Genomic DNA, 20,182 nt, shown 5'->3' with positions numbered 1-20,182 from the left:
AAATGATCAATATTTTACTACTTTGTATTTGATGCTCACAGCCTTTATTAGTGGATTCACCCTAACTGACTTACATCCTACTTTCTTTGGATATTCTCTCCAAGGAGACGTACTTTCTCATAAGAATTTGATGTTGTATTAATCAATAGCCCTACAAGTTTTGTGAAAGTCAAAGTTTTTCTTTAAACTTTGTCTGCTTCTTCGCCCATTTTCCTATCAGTTCCTTTAGGGAAGTGGACAAAAAAATCAGAATAAGTTTCTGAATATTATTCCTACACTGTAAACAGACTTTTATTAAGCCTAAGTTGGACTCTCAGTGATGCATGTAGAAAAATTGCTAAGAAAAAATGATTCAGAGAGAATCATGGGAATTGATTTTAGGTTTTTTATTTATTTTTTTGCTGAAAACTAAGGATATTGGGGTTATTATGTAGCTGCTTGCTAACCACCTACTAAGCTTTTAAAGAGGCATTTGGAGCCTATTTTGGTTGGTCATCAAAGTGACCACATTTGGTTGTTTGTCCTCAAGAAAAGAGGAAAAAAACAAAACAAATACCTGACAGGTGATCATGAAAAATGTTAGACGCTCTTCTGAAATCAACTCATTGGTGCTACAATATAATTTTCCATTTAATTTTAATTTTTTACAGATTTAACTAGTAATGTAACCTATTTAAGACAGTTGCAAGACTAAAGTGTTAAAATATGGGATTTAAAGAGGTTTCCTCTTGACATTTCATCATTATTTTAGTTTTGAAGCTTTTCGCGACTTAGACCTTCTGAAAGTGGACTAAAAAATTAAATGCATGATCATTGTAAGACTGATATTTACCACCAAATACCACCATATTTACCCTTTCAGAAACTAAACTAATTAAAGTTTTTATCTGCTTTTTATCCATTTAAGAGCACTGGGATTCACACACAACGTTGAAGCACTGAAACGCTGCATCTACATAAGAAAAATGTTAAAAATACATTTGAAAGTTAATACCTAAAAATCTCCTTCCTCTAAACTAGTGCAGCATAACTTAGCCGCCTCTTTATGTAGGTTTGTAGGGCACACATTTTATGAATGGCAAGAGTATTCATCCACTTGGGGTTGTTGTGCACAACTGGAAATAGCTGCTGAAGGATCCAGCACAGCTGAGAGCCAGGGGGGGGGAAGCTCTGTGTACCAAATTGTCTTCATGCATATGGACGTCTGAAGTCTTGCCTCACATCTGGAGTTTTTTTCATATGCTGAGAAAAATACACATCTAATACCGCAATGCAAAGATCAAAGCAGTTAATACCCTCGTTAGTCAACAGCAACTTCAAATGAAGTGCATGGTGTTGAGATCTGATCTATCACTTATAGATAAAAGGCTTCAGATGTTCGATGATCTGATTTTTCAAAGTGGTGAGGAGAACACGCGTGATCTAGCGAGAAGATGTGAACCTTATGCCACAATGTTGTGATTTTAATTAAATGAAATTTCCTGATGAATGCTTTGAGTGCTATAGAAAAATATGAAACATTTAGAAAGCTGAGAAAAGACAATTACATTTGAAAAAAAACTCTTTGAAATATTTGGAATTGTTTTAAAATCTTTTTTGTTTCCTCTGAATTTCTGCAAGGACTCTTGGTTGATATTGTGGATCTCCTTTGTTTGGCTCTTGACTTTTTTCCAACAGTTCCTGTTCCTGGTTATCAAAAGACATTTTGGTTTCAGAAAGAGCATATTAAGAAGAGGAGACTCAAAACGCAGGACGGTGGTGTTTCCTTTTTTTGAGTGTTCATGACACCAGGCATGTTTTATCTCCTGCTATGTCCAAAGCAGAGCTGCAGAGACTCTTGCCAAGCTTGCAGCTCATCTTCCGTCTGCCTCCCAGTTTCCTTAGAAGGTTATTGCAATGATTTTGGCAGACCAGCTGCATCACGCATTGAGTTCAACTGATGCTCTTCAAACCACAGTTTGTATCGTCTAATCCACTCGTTCCTTGCACAAAAACCCACACATCATTTGATGCATCTGCTGCTGGAGTTGGACGACCAGCTTGGGTTAAACTCTCCTTACTTCTCCCAGGGTTGCTGGGAGACTGAAGGAACTGGGTCATTCTTGAGGCTGCAGATGGACTGAATATCTGCCTGTGAGGCAATTAAAGGAAATCTCTTTCAAGGTGTTTACTGATTAATAAGGCGTATGAGGTGGGAGGAGGAAAAAACAACACCAGCAGCTCGCAGGTTTCTCTTTATATCATATTTCTGATTTGGTTAATGCACCTGGATAACAACACTTCCACCAGCTCAGACTAAGTAGAGTGCAAATTAGCAAGATGTTGTAAGTCACAGTTCTGCACAAACTAAATAAAAAAAGCATTATTAGTGTCAGAGTTCAGATATTGCCCCACAGTGATGTTTGCACTAACATGGACAGACATTTTGTATTTTGTTTTAACTAACAAACACTTCTTCCTTCTTAATACTCTTTTTATGTCAGCTGGCTTTGTGGAGTGCATGACAAATGGTCGTCCTCCTGTAAACATTTTCTTCCACCTCAGCTGTGGATTTCTGCAAGGATGCTTGGTTGGTTTTCTGATCAGTGTCTTGGTAGGTTTCCAGTTGTGTAATTCTCCTCACATTTTCAGATGATGGATTGAAGCGTGCCTCATGAGACACTCATCTTTAAATGCTGCTTTATAGCCTAACGCTGCTTTAAAACTTGTTCACATCTTCCTCCTGACCTGTCGTCTGTGTGCCTTTGTCTTTATAATGCTGTTTGTTTTCTAACAATCCTCTGAGACCTTCAGAAAACTACTTTTTTTAATATATACTGACGTTACATTAAGCACATGCGGATTGTATTTGCTAGGTAAGGTGACTTCTAAAAACCGTTGGTGGTTGGGGATTTTCTTAGGGGCGTTGGGGGTATTTCTGATTCTTCCTGGAGGTTAGAGCATAGTAAGAGCAGAAGTCAGTTTCAGGGATACAAAAACTTGTTGGGTACAGAAGAAGATCTTTAACTTTTGCTGCAGTTTGGACACATTTTATTGTGATACATAGGAGCATCGTGTTGATTAATCCAGAATGAAGTTGGCCTTATAGGCAATGAATTAAGCAAAATGCACATTTTGCATGTTTTGTACTCCAGTTTGGGTGTAAACAGCTTCTGAAACCAGCCCAAGTGGTTAAAACATCCTCCCAGATGGTTTTTGGCAATTACTTAATATTTTGTGGTGTCTGGAAAATGAGCCGTTTCAAAAACCTGCAGAATGTAATGTCACAAATCAGCAGACACTGCTCATTACTTGGCAACCCCAGCGAAGCCCAGCCCGTTACCTAGCAACCCAAGCAGCGTTAGGTCAACTGGTTTTACCGCAGTGTGCCCTGTACAATGACTGCTGGAAAAGACAAATATTTTGTTGTTGACCTACAATCTGGAAACTACTGTATTCTTGTTGGTTGTGCAGGAGGCTCTATGTCTGCTTTTCAAAGATGTACGGTATAATTGCGCATCTGTTTGCAGCCATTTTCCTGTGTAAATGTTGAGTTGGGTGAATATGTTTTGTGTAGTGCATAGACCTACTCTAACCTGTTCAAGGAAGCATAATATGTTCCTTTAAGTTGGATATACACAATTAAATGTGTAATAAGTTAATTGAACATTGCTAAATGTTTTCAGAAACAGAATAGTTATAGTTTGAAGGAAATGTGAGTATAAATAAAACCTGCCTGGGGTTAAATGGACAGGATATTCCATTAAAAGCAGGGCTTAATGAAAACAATGCTCCATTTCTCTGTCACAGACTGTAACCTAGGAAAAAAATAAGCAGGACTCTCATAATGGCTGGGAAAGGAAAAAGTCAGGGCAATAAGACTGAGATGTATTTAGAGGTACGGCCATTTAAGGCTTTAAAGCCGAGCAGCAGGATTTTAAAATCAATATCAAGTCTAAAGGAGCCAGTGCAGGAAGTAGAGCTCAGAAATGGTTGCATGCTCTTTGTTCTGGAAATAACACTGGCTGCAGCATTTTTCTTTAACCAGTTGGAAAAGTAAAGATGACTCACTTTTAATGATTTTACTTCATTTACTTCAAACAAAAAATTAATAAGTAAAGAAGGGTCGCTTATTTCTTTAGCATTATACATTAAAATTCATGACAGCAAAGCTTCATTTAAGGCTAACCTCTGGCTGTTTACTGTTTGTATTTCATATTTGAGGGAACACCATTATAAGGAATGATAATGTAATTTGATAAGCAGCGATAGAATTTAGAAAGTGTTGTTTTTCTAGTTTAACTGCTTATAGTTAAACATTATCTGTCAAACTGATTCCTCCATGTTCTACCTATAGTTTTCAGCTTTTTATTTGTGTTTCGCATGTGCTTCAGCTTTTCCTGATTCGATCTGATTTTACCCAATCGCTAATGCCAAAGCGACAACTCGATGAGGATTATTGGAAATTGCTTGCGCTGTAAACAACCTCATGGGGAGAAGGGTCACAAAATCTCTGCCAGCAATAAAATGTCTTAAACATTTCTGCTGCTCCAACTTTCATTGCTCAATATTTGGAAGTGTGTTTGGAAAATCTTTGTTGTTTTCTAGCTACACCTCAAAAACAGTTAAGAAAATCAACGTCAATCGTTCACAAGCCCTACCTGCAGAAATCCAACTCAATGGGAGAAATCCCGACGGATCGCTGAAGGGACTTGAGAATCGAGTAGAACTGCGTAGGAAGGCTGCCTTCACCACAGCATTTGTTAAAGAGATGATCTTTTTCTTCCACTGTTTTATTTAATGCATTCAGAAGTCTCTATATATGTATTCAGTCTCCATGGTTCAAGCTAAGTAGAGCTATGCAACTTTCTATTGACATTTTTGGATTTGATTAACCTTTCTTTCTCCATTCTGCTTGCTACATGTCATTAACATTTAGCAGTTTTACATATGAGGTAGGATTTGTTGCAGCTCGGTGCTGTTTCCTGTTTCTCACCTTGTTTGGCCTTATTTATGCATTTGCTTTTGATATTTAACATGATGCTCCTTCTCTCCATTCCTCCTGCTACTCCCTGCTGTTTTCCCCTTTGGGCAGTCTTGCCTTAAATAAATGAATATCTTTAACAAACATTCAAACATGTTAATATCCTCTACAATCTAACATTTCATTATTTGTGGTGAGCGGGGGAATGTAATTTACTGGGAGCGGGGGCCTGATGTAGCTGCTGTGCTGAGTTTTTCGCTGTCGGATCTGGAAATGAGAACTGTCTCTCACTTTTCCTGCAGTAGCTGGTGATGTAACGGCGGTCTGTTTCATTCAGCTTTCATTCTGACACTCTCCCGGGATGCAGCAGAAGAAAAAAGTGGCATATTGAATACGTTAAATCAGTAAAATATTCTGTCAGTCTCACAAACGTAAACAAACATCCCTTTTCTACAAAAACACATAATGGGAACAATGATTTCGTCGGTACCGGTGGTCTGACAGGCAGGAAAACAATAAGTCAAAGGAATATCCTATTTCCTCACACAGTATAAAAAGCCATAATGTGAATTATAAACAACACTTTTTGACTTTCAGATAGCTCAACTCATTTGTCTTCTGTTGATCTCTTACAGTGTGGCATTAAACTTTTATCTGTGTTGTGGGCTGTGTTTCCTCCTAACCTCTGGACTCGATATTTATTGGAAATCTTGCAGACATTTCTGCCAAACTGTGTGCTGACTAACATTTCCATATAAAGTAATGCTTCAGAGCCTTTGAGACCCTCCGCATCTTGTTTTTGCGCCTTTTATCCAAGGTGATGAAAGATTTTAAAGTTTTTCTTTAAAATGACTAACATATGTGTTCAAATTGAGGCGCGCGGGCCAAATCCGGCCCACCATAACTATTTATGCAGAACTTTAAAGAGAACATCTTTAAAGTTCAGTCGAATCAAATCAGTTTTCATTTATACAGGGCTAAATTACAGCAATGTGAAAATATGTTAAAAGTTGCTACATTTTAAGAAGTACTAACTGAACACAGGAAAAACTGTAACAGTTTAACGGGTATTTTTTTCAGTACATTTTGCCACAACCGGCCCTTTGAGGTCATTTATGATCTTGATGCAGCCCAAAAAGAAAATTTGTTTTCTGATCTGAACACACATACACAGGTGTGACAAAAATTATTTGTTCTTCTTGTAACAATAGCCTTTAGGGAAATGTAGGGTAGTAAGAGTATGATTTTATCAATAAATGTGTTGGGCTGAAACTAATAATGCTTCTCAGCTAAATTACAAATTCTCAAAACTGTACTTAAGCACACGACTGCCAACTAATGTTAAATATTTACAGTATATGTCCAGAATTTTAAGAAAAACACAGTCTGTCATAGGGTGTTCTGATTTTTTCCAAAACTGAAGGCTGATGCGTCTCTCCTGCTGGATTTTGTCTTCTAAGACGTGCTATTCATATAGAAAAAAAGTCAAAAAAAGCAACTGAAGATAAAAGGAGAGCTTTGGATGACCTTCAGAAAGCCTTCAGCACTTCTGACCAGGACAAACTTTGAAAGGTTACAGGAAATTCTTGCTCCATGAAAGAAAAGTATAAAGGATTTTTGAGTGGTTTTAAAATGTGTGCACAGTATTGCATTTCTATAACATTTGTTTAAAATCCATGTCAGATGTTTTTGCAGCTCCATTAGCTCCAAACTGCAATTCTTGGTTATGTCAAATCAGAAAAACACATTTTTATAGTTTTGTAGATCAGGATAATGCTTAGAGGAAAGACTTTAGTTGTGGTTTAAGGGGACTTAAAATTCTGTTGCATGTTTTTATACTTTCATTTGAGTCTCAACAGCCTCTAAAAACCTTAAAAAAAAAAACACCCTGTCAATTTTTGACAATAAGTTAATGTTTTTAATTGTCAGAAAAACTACCTGTTTCAAAAACCTTCGGAATGTAACATCACAAATCAACAGGCAATGCCCGTTACCTAGCAACCCCAGTGAAGCTCAGCCCGTTACCTAGCAACCCAGGCGCAACTCCAGAGGGTTTGGTCAGCTGGTTTGACCGCTGTTTGTTTGCTGATCCCAAAGGGAAATTAAATGTTGCTGTAACATTTAACATGTATCATATTAATTCAAAATTCTTCAAAGAGTTATTGTAGATGTTGGTGGTGATGCGCAGTACAATGGCTGCTGGAATAAACAAGTATTTACCATCCAGAAACCAGTTGCTGAATTCTTGTTGGTTGCTCAGGAGGCTTCACTTCTGCTTTTCAAAGATGTATAGTTGTATGAGTGAGCATCTGTTTGCAGCCATTTCCACATGTGAGCGTAAATGTTGATTTGGAGACGTGGCCAGCAGCAGCTGCTTGGTTGGATTTAAAGTGACAAGACCCCCTAAAACAGCTCTTTCTAAAAGGAGCTCAAAATAGTCAGAATTTACCAAAATAAAATCTCACTATCTTAGAATGATTTTGTGCAAAAAGTGTAATTAACATGTTTTGAATCACCCATATGGGCCTATTCTAGCGGTTTAAGGAAGCACTGTAGGTCACCTTTAAGGTTCCTATCGAACCTGAGGCCGGGTAGAGTTGATTAGCACTTCTGTGTTTTGTCAGAGCAGAAAATTAATTCTCAGGGTGGAGACGGGGGACCCTCATTGGCATTCCTCTTGCATCGTCCCACTCCCTTTTTCTTCCCGGTGGCCGGCACCCGGCGTCTCAGCAGTCCTATATTCCAGACCCGCCTGTGCTGTCTGCAGATAATAAACAGCCCAAGAACCGAGCCGGAGTTACAAAGCTGAGTTACAGCCCCAGCACGCGGCTCCGTCTATCTCGCTTAAAGGTTGGGGGGAACCTTTGCTTTATGCTTGGTGTCACCGCATCTTAACCCCCACTTCTCTGCTGGTTCTGCTCTCTGAGCGTCGCTGAGCTCTCAGGACGGAGGAGCATTGTGATTTTGGCATTCGGCCCAGCATGTGGAATAGATTGAACTCCAATGACGGCTCTTAAATGATGTCCATCTCTCATCAAATCTCCTTCTGTCCACCAGGGCTGAGACTCTGACCCTGTTCTGTGTTCCAGGTCCTTCCCCTCCCTCGGTTCCCTTTCGTGAGGAGACTGCTGCCGTTGTCGCGCCGCGTCCAGGCCGCCCTCCCCCTCCGACATCACAGGGCAGCCACGGACGGCTTGGCTCGTTTCCAGAGAGGCTCCGATCCTGCAGCCACGTCAATCACGTCTTCACCGCTGGGTAACTATCTACTGTTTCGATTGTTCTGGGATGCGCACGACAGAGGTTTGAGATTATAGAGTTCATGCTTTTGGAAGATGTCTCTCATGCTTGTTTGTTACTTTTGGATTCACTCATGTGTGCAGCTTTCATGTAAAAGAGGCATTTTCTCCAGCGAAGCATGTAATAACATACTGTCTCCCACACCCACACAGAAAAGCCTGAGGGCTCTGAACGAATCTTTGCGGGTTTTATTAGTGGTTATTTTCCAAGCCTATTGACTCGTTTGACTCCTGGTATCATCTTCTAAAATGTGCCTGCTTCGTGTGGATCGGCAGCGCTGCGTGTTTGTAAAGAGTAAAGTTCTTAAAGCTTCACTAATCACATCAATCCGACCAAAAGCATCATGTGAAAGGAGTCGCCTTTGTTTCTGAACCGACAGATAATCACTGAGAGGCTCAGCAGATTTATTCAGGGATATTGAAGCATTTTTACAAGCTTTTGCTCATATTGTTGTTTATTTCAGCATTACCGTTAATTCAGAGCAAGATGTTGTTGAACAGAGAGAAAAGACAACATCCATTTAGACAATGTGAAGGAATGGCTGAAAAGTGAATGAAAACACATATAGTGATATTTAAATGTGGTTTAGGTTCAACAAATATACTAATGTAGTTTGATTTTCAACATCTCTGGACAGAACCTGTGACCTTAAAACGTCTAGTCCAGATGTTTCTCTGGACTCCATAAGGAGAAGGATTATTTAACCTGAAACAGCCGTAGAAATATGTGTTGAAATGTCCAATGTTTGGAGTATTTTAGTTCATTCTCAGTACCTTCAGGTGCCGCACTTCCAGATAGATTACTTACATTTTCAAAGCAGTTTTTAGCAGAAACCAAAACATTTGTGAAAATGAAAAAAAAGTAAAGAAAATCACAGCTGAGAAGTGAATGAAACTGGTTTCTGAGTAGGAACCATTAATCTGTTGGAGCCTGGTGTTTTAGTAGTAATTAATTAAACTTTATTGACATAGCAATTTATGGTGAAAGACCATAAAGTGTTTTATTAAAAAAAAACATTAAAACACAGAAGATAAAAAGATAAAAGATAAAACGGCATACATTTAACATCATGCAGCATAAAACTAGTTAACGCCCAGTTTGAATAAATTAGCCTTCAGCTGCTTCTTAAAAGAATAAACAGAATCAAGACGGCGCAAAGATGAAAAGATGGATAATTTGATGGTGAGATGGCATGTTTGCATCCCGTAATAATTTAGAGAATGCTACAGTTCTCTCATTGCTATATTTGGTGCCTGGCAGCTTTAACGTATCTTATAGGCGTCTGTGACACCAATTTTGAGTGGGAGGGAGGAATCCAAAGTTACCGGACAGTGACACTGGAGGACTGAAGCTGCCTTTAATGGATCAACACAAAGTAGTGTGGAAGTGGGAAGTGGAAGGAAAACCAGGCATGATTTTTTTTCTGTTAGAAAAATATTCTGGAATGCAGTCGTATTCAATCCCATTTCCTCAAACATCAATAAAGTCCAGCGTCAACCAGTTCAGTCATTTGTCTGGATGCAGTGTAAATATAAAAATAGTTTACCTAAGGGTGGGCAATGGATCAATAACAATATATTAAGATAGACACATAATCAATATCAATAGATGATCGATCTTATAGAACATTCACTGAATTCTGATCCAGAGCCGCACAGCATTCTGGGAGATGTAGGCAGAGGAAACGCTTTGGCTGCCCAACCTCTCACGGCCAGCTAACGGTTGGTGGAATCAACTAACTCACTCACTCTGTGGTTACCTAGCAACTCACTCACTCTATGGTTACCTAGCAACGGCCTGTTGAGCAAGATTTTGCCTCCGTGCCTTATAACTGCTTAAAAACAAATAATGAGTGAAAACAATGGATAAAAGAGGAAGGGTCGCGCCACCAGTCTGGCGGTATGTCAGGTACTTAAAACAAAAAACTAATCAATAAGTGTCAGTATTGATTGATATTAAATGACACGTTCATTCTGCTTTATAACCACATTATTTTGTGATAAAAAACTAAGCTAGAGCTGCCTGTCACAAAATGTGACAAAATTCAAGGTGTGTGAATACTTATGCATAGTACTGTAATACTTTTTAGTCTAGTTTTAATTTTCCTTTTAATCATTTAATTATGTTTTAAGGTAAAACAAATCTTGTTTCGGATTATAGCTGAACTGACATGAAGGAAGGGAAAAAAAACAAAAACAAAAACAGAGGTTGATTAAAAAAAAAGGAATAGTAGTTTTATTATTGTTTTTCAAACTTACCATTAATGTTGTGTGCATTTTATGTTCAGGTTAAATAAATAAATTCTTCCATTAATGTTTTGGTGAATCAGAAAATTCTGAGAATTTCTCCATCATGTCTGAAGGACTTGTAAGATGAAAAATATTTCTAACTTAATCTTTTCCTGCAAAACTTGAGAGCTTGACGAAACGTCCCCCATAAATGAAGACAGCGGAGATGAAAGTTAAGGTAAAATTTTCATCTCACTCATTTAAAAAATGATAGCGAGGTAAAATAGTTTCTGGTTTATAGAGCCGTGATCGCTAAGACATTATACAAGGTGACTTTTAACCTCAGATGATTACAGTTTTCTCTTCTTCTTCTTCTCTCACATTTCATCTGTCTTAAATTTTCTGGTCTGTTTTAAATGATCAAGCAAAAATTAAGAAAACTAAAATGGGATATTTCCATGTATGCCTCTTTTTAAAGCTGCAGTATGTAACTTTTATATACTTTTTCTTTACACATTTGTTGAAACTTACTATGATGTGATAATATAAAACATATAGTCTGTGAATAAAATTGAGCTCTGCTGATTTCTCCCAGTGCTCCCAGTCCTATCTAGAAACAACTAATCAGAGCCAGGAGGCGGGTCTTAACGCTGTCAATCACTTCTCCATGTGGCACTGCTCATTGCTTTCTGCTACATTGCAGCTAGCATAGCATGTTTTGAATGCTAGGACTAGTTAGCATGGCCACCGATGACGACCAATGTACGTTTTTCCTATAATGGTGAGTTGTTTCTCTGCCATTAGCACATTTGGCAGCAAGTACATGAGCATGATTGATAGCGCTAAGACCCTCCTCCTGGCTCTGATTGGTTGTTTTTGGTCGGCGGTGGTGCATGTCATCAGACAGGAGATGGAGGAGGTCGATTTTTATCTGTTTCATAACAAACTGATAACATGGTGATCGCATATGTTTTCTCAACACGTTTCTAAAAAACATTTTTTATAGAAGTTAACGCAGCTTTAACTCTTTCATGTCTCTGCTCTTTAATCACATAATAAATTAAAACCATTTCAATCATTTCCATGTGCATAATTTATCGTTTTTCCTCTTTTTTCTTTCTCTTTCAACCAAAACTTGGATGACAAAAGTCTTCAGTCTGCTGCTTTCCTTTTTGTTTACAGACTTCATATTGCATTTTACTTGTTGGTCCGGTTGTTTTGTTTGTTTATTTTTTACATTTAAAATGCCTTCCAGCTCTCAATGTTTATTAGAAGTTTATTGATCTTTGAGATTGTGCTCTTCTGTAGTTATGCTAGTAACATTTTATTAGTTGAAAATGGTCTCAAACAGTTTATCGCAATAAGTTCAGGGGCAGTTTATCATCCAGCAAAATGTGTTATCACTCTTGACTCACATAATCTAAGTTTTAAATGATGCCCCCATAACTTTATTTGACAAGAGAAATTCGACTCCCTTCACCGCTAAGAGAAACTCCGGTTGCTGTCTTCCTTTGTTTTCCTCCTTATTTCGCCCTGCGGCGGTGTGGCGGTGCGTTCAACAGCTGCGTTCCTGCAATCTGCTCTTGTTACAGACCCGCGGTTTGAAGTTTCTTGGCGTTACGTAAGTGGGCGCTGGGTTTTGGCATGTTGTCATTTAGGTGCGTTTGACCCTACTGGAACCAATTCAATTACTGTCTCCCCTCAGGTAAAATCCTCTGCCTGGCCTTATCTCCGACTCCAAATTACTGAGCATCTTCACAGCAGAGGCCGCTGAAGGAAGTTAGTGAACAAGGAGGGGGCTTAAGGCCATGAAAGGTGACAGTAGGACTTAAAAAAAGGAAAAGGTTGACTGTAGATACACTTTAAAGTTGAAGCAATTTGGGGAGTGTAACTCCGGCTCGGAGCGCTCAGTTGGCAGAGAAATTGGTGCTGTGCACTCTTCACAGCTCACTCTGCCATCCAAGCGTCATAGCATGTGGGAGGACTGGCTTCCCTTCAATGTTTCATATATGATATCTCCATTTGGGATTCTGGTTAGCACATCAACCTGCTCCAATACATTTTGAATGACTTTGTCATCAAAACAGCCTTTTCTCTTCGTATTTTTTCCACTGCGACAGTGAAAGCTGTTAGCTGACCATCTGCATGTGAAGTCTGTCCTTTTGAATGTTTTGATAAGAAAAAGTTGCATCACATGTCATATGCTTGCCAAAATGTGTCAGCTTGTGAAAATGTGCCTTTTGCCTGTTACAACTCTACCGTGGCGTCATATCAGGCTATATTCATGTGCGAAATAATCACTGGAAAAAGAAAGAAGTCCCTGGATAAGACGTTTCTGAGAGGCTCAAGAGGACAGAGCTGGGTAGGAACTAGTTACTCAAGTAGCTTTTTGGGGAAAAAATACTTTCAGTAAAAAAATATCTACAGAGGTGCTTGAAGGAAAAAAGCAAAAATAAATGAATTTGATGCAGAGCTGAATGAACAATGAACCAAAAAACTGTCAATAACTCCAGCAAGACCTGGCTGCAAATTTTGGACCACAAATCATGTCATTATTTGGGATAAGGGCGTCCTAACTTATTCATGAGAATGATTAAAACTATTTAGTCTATTACTTTTATAAACGGTGGAGCATGCAGTACTTTAGACCAACATTTAGCTTTACACTTTCAATATCAGAGCCAGACCTGATATTAATCTAGAGAACAAACTGAAAAAGTACCGTCTACTTAACAACCCAGAACAAGAATCAACATCTAGTTTCATCAGAGCAAGAATCCCGGCAAACCCCGACTAGCTTATAAATTATGGACAACCTATTATTCTTATTAAACGTGTAGTTTTATATTTTTACATTTGTGCCTTTCTTTTGGTTTTGTTGTTTTGTATTTCCTTATAATTCATATAAACTTAACTGCCTTGTTGCTGGAAATGTGCTACATAATTAAAATAACCTCCTACTTTTTTTTTTTTTTTTTTTTTTACATTTTTTAAATTCAATTTCTTTTTTTCAGAGAGATATCTGAAATGTAGTGTTGGCATTGATGTGTGTAGATTTTTTGAACACCACAAGTTAAACATTTACCATAAATTTTAAGTTTAAAATTTCACCCCAAAAGGTGCACAAAGTTTTTTGGTTGAGGGGGAAAAAAAATGGATGAGAGAAAAAAGTTGGCCATGTGGTGCAAAGCATTAATCGCAACTTAACAGCTCCACAGATGGAAATATTAAGTAATTAAGTTACTTAATTGTTATAGTTATAAGTGCAAAAAATTTATTTGTAGCTATACTTTTTAAATCTCAATTAAGGAACTGAAACGAGCTCCTATATCTTTCTGAAAAGTTATTTGTAAGTTATTTTTGTTTCATTTCGAGCATGCTAAGATTTCTGTATTAGAAATTAGACCAAATAAACTCTGTAATATTTAGTTTTTGCAGTGTATATGTGATCTCTGCTCCACATTTTCCCACTTTATATCAGTCTGTGGCTAAATAAGATATAAATCAGGTGAATGTTCAGGTGGATGTTAAATAAAGCACCGTCTCATTATTGCTCTTAACTCTTCGTATCATCATGTATGTAGCTCAGTTGACATCATGGCGGCTCCCTCTGTTAATCTGTGTTTAAGACAGCTTAGCCTGTCTCCCCTCCATGAATCTCCCTGAGTGTGTCACACTGTCAAAGACCCGCCATATTTCCTCCTGAGCGTCATGTTTCCTTTTTTCTCTCCTCTCTTTTCTCTCTTTCTTGTAATTTCTTGTCTCCACTCCCCTGTCACAGTTTGATCTTCTTATCTCCTTTCCTCTTTCATTTTCTTGTTCCCCCTCCTTCCCCCGGAGGGCGAGAGCGTTGCGTTGAGGGGCTACGAGTGTGGCCCCTCCCCACCAAACTCTTCTCACTCGTCTCTATTTCCCTGTCACTCCTCCTCTTCACTCCTTCATCTCCTTTTTCACTTAGCGCGGTTTTCCCCCCGTCACCTCTGAGAACGACGGGGGAGGATTTCAGTGATGAAACGGTTTTCACCGTTGCTCTTCTGGTGCAGGATGTGTTTTCATCAATTATGAGTATCTTCTTTTGAATAAATTTACTTTTATTAAAATTCTTACTACACTGAACCTTTTACTTGTACTTGAGTAATTTTATTATGGAGTATCTTTACTCTTGAGTAAAATTTCTGGATTTTCTACCCATCCATCCATTTTCTTACACCCTTGTCCCTCAGGGGGTTGGAAGGGTTGCTGGTGCCCATCTCCAGCTAACGTTCCGGGTAAGAGGCGGGGTCACCCTGGACACACACACCCACATCTAGGGGCAATTTGGAGAGGCCAATTAACCTGACAGTCATATTTTTGGACTGTGGAAGGAAACCGGAGTACCCGGAGAAAACCCACGCATGCACAGGGAGAACATGCAAACTCCATGCAGAAAGACCGGGAATTGAACCCAGAACCTTCTTGCTGCAAGGCAACAGCTCTACCAACTGCGCCACTGTGCAGCCTGGATTTTCTACCCACTGAATGAAAAACAAACATTCACCAGACAGACCTGCAGGTTTTGTTGAAACTGACTTGGATTTTTTTTTTCATTTGAATGATTTATTTTTTATTTGTTACTTCCATGAATCATTTTGGTCTTTAGAAATACCAAATACCAAAATGTCCATTTGACTCTATATTTTTGTCTGTCAGATTGTGTCATTTTTAAATATTAAATCATTGATAATTTGATCACTTATACTAAGTACTTCAGTTTACTTTTTTACCAAATGCTTTCACTTGAGTAGAAATACGTTTAAGTACTGTTACTCTTACAATCTTTTATACTCTGCCAACTGCTGCTTACAAATAACTTTTCATCAAAAAATAAGAGTTTGAGTTAAATTAATAATCCCTTAATATTGATGAGAAAGTTCTAGTTATTATCAAAATAATCTCCCAGTGGAACAAGACGTTTTAACTTATATTATGGGGAAAATTTCTTGTTTAATTTATGAATTATAATAAAAAGACGTTTTAATTCAGCTCAGCTCTGTTTTCCTGTATCGGATCAATATTGACTGATGGTAAACTTCAGATGTCTGGATTGGAAATGAAAAAAATGCAATCCCTACTATTAATCCTTCATGCACAGAGAGAGACCTGTTGCCAACATTAATTTGATTTCTGATATAGTTTTTACAAGGCAGCATTATTAGGGGAGGGTAATTTATGTTTAATGGTTGTTTTATTCATTTCCAGCCCAATTAGCTCAAACTGCTCTCTCTCACCTCATCAGACTGATCATAAATGCTGCGGTAATTTATGCAGGCTGCCAAAGTGGTTCAGAAACTCTCATTATGGAAACCAAAACCATAATACACAACTCTTCAATAACTATTTTATATATTTATTTAGAAAGCTTTATGGCTCTGAGAACGTGAAAGAAATATTAAATGTATGCATATCGATTATGATGAAAATCAGTGAGAATCACAAAGTGCCAAAGTTATTTACAGAAATATAAATATTAAGAGCAGCAGTGACTCAGTGATCAGTTTAAACTGCCTCCAGAAATCTGAGTTTTATGTAGAAGAAAAAGCTGCAAAATGTTGCATAAATAGAAATGGGCATTATTTATACATAAGCAGGAAGTGACATGGCTGCCACCAAAGGGCAAAGTAAGAAATTGTGATCATAATTAATGCATAAGAGACATTATTGAGTGGGAACGATGCACTGAAGATGATTCTAACAGAAATAAAACACTGGACTTAATTTTAGCTCCATGAAAAACACCAGTTATCAGCAAATGTTTTTGTTTGAAGAGTTTCTAAATAATGAAGGAACTTCATTCGAATCTTCATTTATTTATTTTTTTAAATGTGCACAAGACATTTTATCTGCCATATAGCTTCATTTTAATTGTTTTTGTGGGTTAAGTTCACAAAAAACATTGAATAATCTGTATTAAGTGGATAGCAGTATGTTCTTTCAGAAATAATTGTGCATATATATATTTTCTTTTTACAAAATTTCAAAATAATAAGATTATGAAGGTATTCTGCGCATTAATAACATGACAGACGCAAACAGTGAGCAATGAGGATGGTTTCTGTTTTTACGTCCAGCCCCTTTCTTCTGTTACACGTTAAATGCAGCATATTTTTAAATTAAATAGAACAGTAAGAGATGCTGCAGAGCATTTTAAGCAAGGAAAGATGTAAACCCCCCCCCCAAAGAACAAAACATCTGTCACTGAGTTCTAAAGTTAACGTTAAAGAACCGTTCAAAAGAATTAGATCATTAGAGAACGTCACAACACTATTATTACATATTTTTAAATATTTAATAATGTTTTCTGAAACTATGTTCACTTTAAGATGCACAGTGATTGCCAGTTATATCTGTATGCTTTTCCTTCCACTCAATTTTCCATGAATATGCTAAAACCTTTTCACAGTATTCTACAATTTTTTCGAAATTACACATAAATTATAGTAAAAAAGATTTTAAATAATGTACTATTTGTTATTATTCTAAATAATTTGAGTTTCACTTCTTAAAATTTAACTTTTTCATGATATTCTAATTGTTTGTTGATCCATTTTAACTATACTAACTAGACTAGAACATGTTTTAATTTGAATAAATACACTTTTAATCAATCCCACATTTCTGTATTAAAATGTTTTCTTTGGTCTGATACAGTATTTTATTCTAAAAGGCAGAAATTCATCATTAAAGGTTTGAAACATTAGTCTGTGTGAAATTAATCTATATAATGTGTTTCATGGAGTGAATTTAATCACAGAAATAAATGAACTTTTCAATAATATTCTGATTTATTAAATAGATCTGTACATACAGTTCATTTATCGTTTTGTAACAAAATATCTCATTATTCCTGACCACCATTTCCTGTTTCCAACATGTTGCTGGACAGAATTACTACCACGTCTGAGTTCCCAACGTTGATGAATGTGGAGTAAATTGCTGCAAAATTGGACCAGAAATCTTTAAATGGTAAACAGAAACCAGCCATTTTATCATGAAAAGAGCAACAGGCAGCAATATTTTTAATGTTTATTAAATGCCAGAGGAACAGGCTGCAGCAGCAGTTTCCTCTGCATTTCTGCTCAGGAAAAATGCTTCAGTGCAGGATTTCGTCTCTCCTGGCAGGAGAATGGTCACCATAAATAAAGACTGAAATGCACTTTTGACGTTTTGCAAATAAAAAAAATGTTGCTGAATTTTAATACTGAAATGTTTCTGTTTGATGTTTTTGAACCCATTTCCCCAAGCGTGTCAACATTACTCTGATTTTTGCTTTAAGGTCACATAGTTCTCAGTAGGGATGTGCCATGTAGCATAAAATTTGTATCATGATATATATTGTGATAGGTAGCAGTAACGATATATATCACGATATGATTTGTGTAAAACCCATGAGTTTGTTACCTTGTGTGCGGTCCTGAAGGGTTGCATTGTACGCTTTTACCAGGTTTTTTTGTGTGACTGTCAGACCGTCACTCCGCTCCACGGCGCATCCTCGCTGTCCGACCGTGTCTGTGGTGACATCTGTTCCCGATCATCGCACTACGACCACAGGAGCCGGAAGAGTTAAGAAACGGGGAGTCCATCAGACTCGGCAAACTTTATCTTCTGCGTCTCGTCGGGTTTCGCTGACTTTGCCTGTGTTTTTACCCCTTGCTTCCCTGCTGTCTGACCGTGACATGTGCCGCGCCTCTCCTGAGCGTCGCGCTAAGATCGCAGGAGGTTAAACTTGCACCAGGTCCAGATAATTTATGCTTTGCCTTTTCAATGAACTCTTCCTTTTGCGCTCTCCTCCACGCTGCTTCCCGCTTGTTGATGACGTAACCAGCTGGTTTGGATGCCGGCTGGTTACGTCATCAACTACAGATCTTTATTGTAGGCCAAATTTCTATATTTTCTACCTCATACCATTTATATATACATAAGTATATATATTTATATATATCTATATTTATATTTATAAGGCGCCTACAAATAAAATGTATTATTATTATTATATCATGCATTCCCAGTTCTCAGTAGGGATTCACGATATATCGGCTCTGACGTTGGTATCAGCCAATAAATAAAACTGGGCCGATATGATCAACTAATTTTTATTTCCATCTTGTTGCTGTCTGTTTCTGATCATTATTTTTTAAAGGTGTTAAAACACTAGAGAAATACATATATTAGTAAATGTCAAAAAACAGCAATATTAATATCGAATATCGAATTTTCATATTGGTGCATTCCTCCTTCTCTGTCTGAAACGAATTAAAACATATTTTTACCCTGTTGACAGATTTCATTGTCTGTTTCAATGTGGTGCGTTTTATTTCATGGGACCAGCCAGGGCTATCATATAACACTGACACAAATGAAATATTACATCCCATAATTTCCCTCTTCAACATATGTGGATGCATCAAACGTTGTCCCTAAGCTTTCGTGCAAAAGAGATGATTATCATGTGAGCTGTGTGTGGCTGAAAAGTAGCTGCTGGTGTCGCTTTGATGCGCTGGGAGGCTTTAGTAGAGTTCAGAGAAGTCGTATATTGTTTGTGTCTGCATTAATTCACCCTGCACTCATAAAAAGAACTGGAAATACAGTTTGAATTTCAGTTTTTTTTAAGAAATGATGTGATGTCTTGTGTTGTTTGCACAGTACCTCGTCCTCTCTGTTTCTGTTGACATTTTTGTAATTTAAGTGCTAATCCTGGAGCGCAGTAGTTGTGAGAGTGAGGTCTCCTCTTTGATATCCGTGTTTCCTCGTAGCAGCAGTGAGTTGCCCTTCATTAGCAGGAAGTTAATCCCTTCTTCTGGTGCTGGTGACAGATACTGAGAACGGTCTGCAGAAGTCAGCACACCGATTACTCTGCAGCCTCTCGGCTCCAGGAGGACATTCAGGACAAGTCCGCTTTTTTTAAGCTTTCGTTTAATAACTGGGACGATAACATTTGTTAAGTTAGATGTGTTTATTTTTATTATTTAGTTATTTTAATTTTCCTTCCTTCCTTCCTTCCTTCCTTCCTTCCTTCCTTCCTTCCTTCCTTCCTTCCTTCCTTCCTTCCTTNTTCCTTCCTTCCTTCCTTCCTTCCTTCCTTCCTTCCTTCCTTCTTTGATAAATCTGGACTTTTTATAAAAACTGGACATAACTACAGGATTATATCATCCATTATTTTCACTCTTATTTGCTTTAAATTGATTAAATATCAGTAAATACCAATAGATCAACATTTGCTTGTAAGTCAACAAATTGCTCAGCATCATTGAATCTGTTGCAGCGTAAAAGGACCAGAGAAATATTTCAGTATTTCACTACCTGTGGTTTACTCTCTTTTCGCTTTGATTTAGGAGACGCTGAATAAAATGTTTACTGTTTCTCGGCTGTTTGTGCATTTCAACACGGCTTCAGCGCCGAGGCCATTAATTATTAAAACTGCTTCCAGAATAGTTATTATTGCTGTTATTATTACGTTCGTCCAGGCGTTTCATGTGAAAAGTCCAGATTTTATACACTTAGGAAGGAAGGAAGGAAGGAAGGAAGGAAGGAAGGAAGGAAGGAAGGACAAAAAAGACAGAAAAAAGGAAGAAAGGACATAAACAAAGAAGAAAGATGGAAGGAAGGAAAGTATTAGGACATAAAAAGACAGAAGGAAGAAACAAAAGAAGAACATGCA

General features: G+C 37.7%; 1 protein-coding gene across 3 annotated transcripts in view; it reads left to right on the top strand.

The window, feature by feature from the left end:
- drp2 (dystrophin related protein 2) overlaps nt 1-20,182 on the top strand; it is a 253,596-nt gene that overhangs the window by 77,959 nt on the left and 155,455 nt on the right. For all 3 annotated transcript variants that reach the window (XM_008420715.2, XM_008420713.2, XM_017307074.1), the window contains exon 2: nt 8,053-8,218. The gene's annotated coding sequence lies outside the window, so the exon portion shown is untranslated. The remainder of the gene's footprint in view (nt 1-8,052; nt 8,219-20,182) is intronic.

This window comes from Poecilia reticulata, linkage group LG10 (assembly GCF_000633615.1).
Source record: "Poecilia reticulata strain Guanapo linkage group LG10, Guppy_female_1.0+MT, whole genome shotgun sequence".
NCBI lineage: Eukaryota > Metazoa > Chordata > Actinopteri > Cyprinodontiformes > Poeciliidae > Poecilia > Poecilia reticulata.
This window is presented reverse-complemented; position numbering and strand designations above follow the sequence as displayed.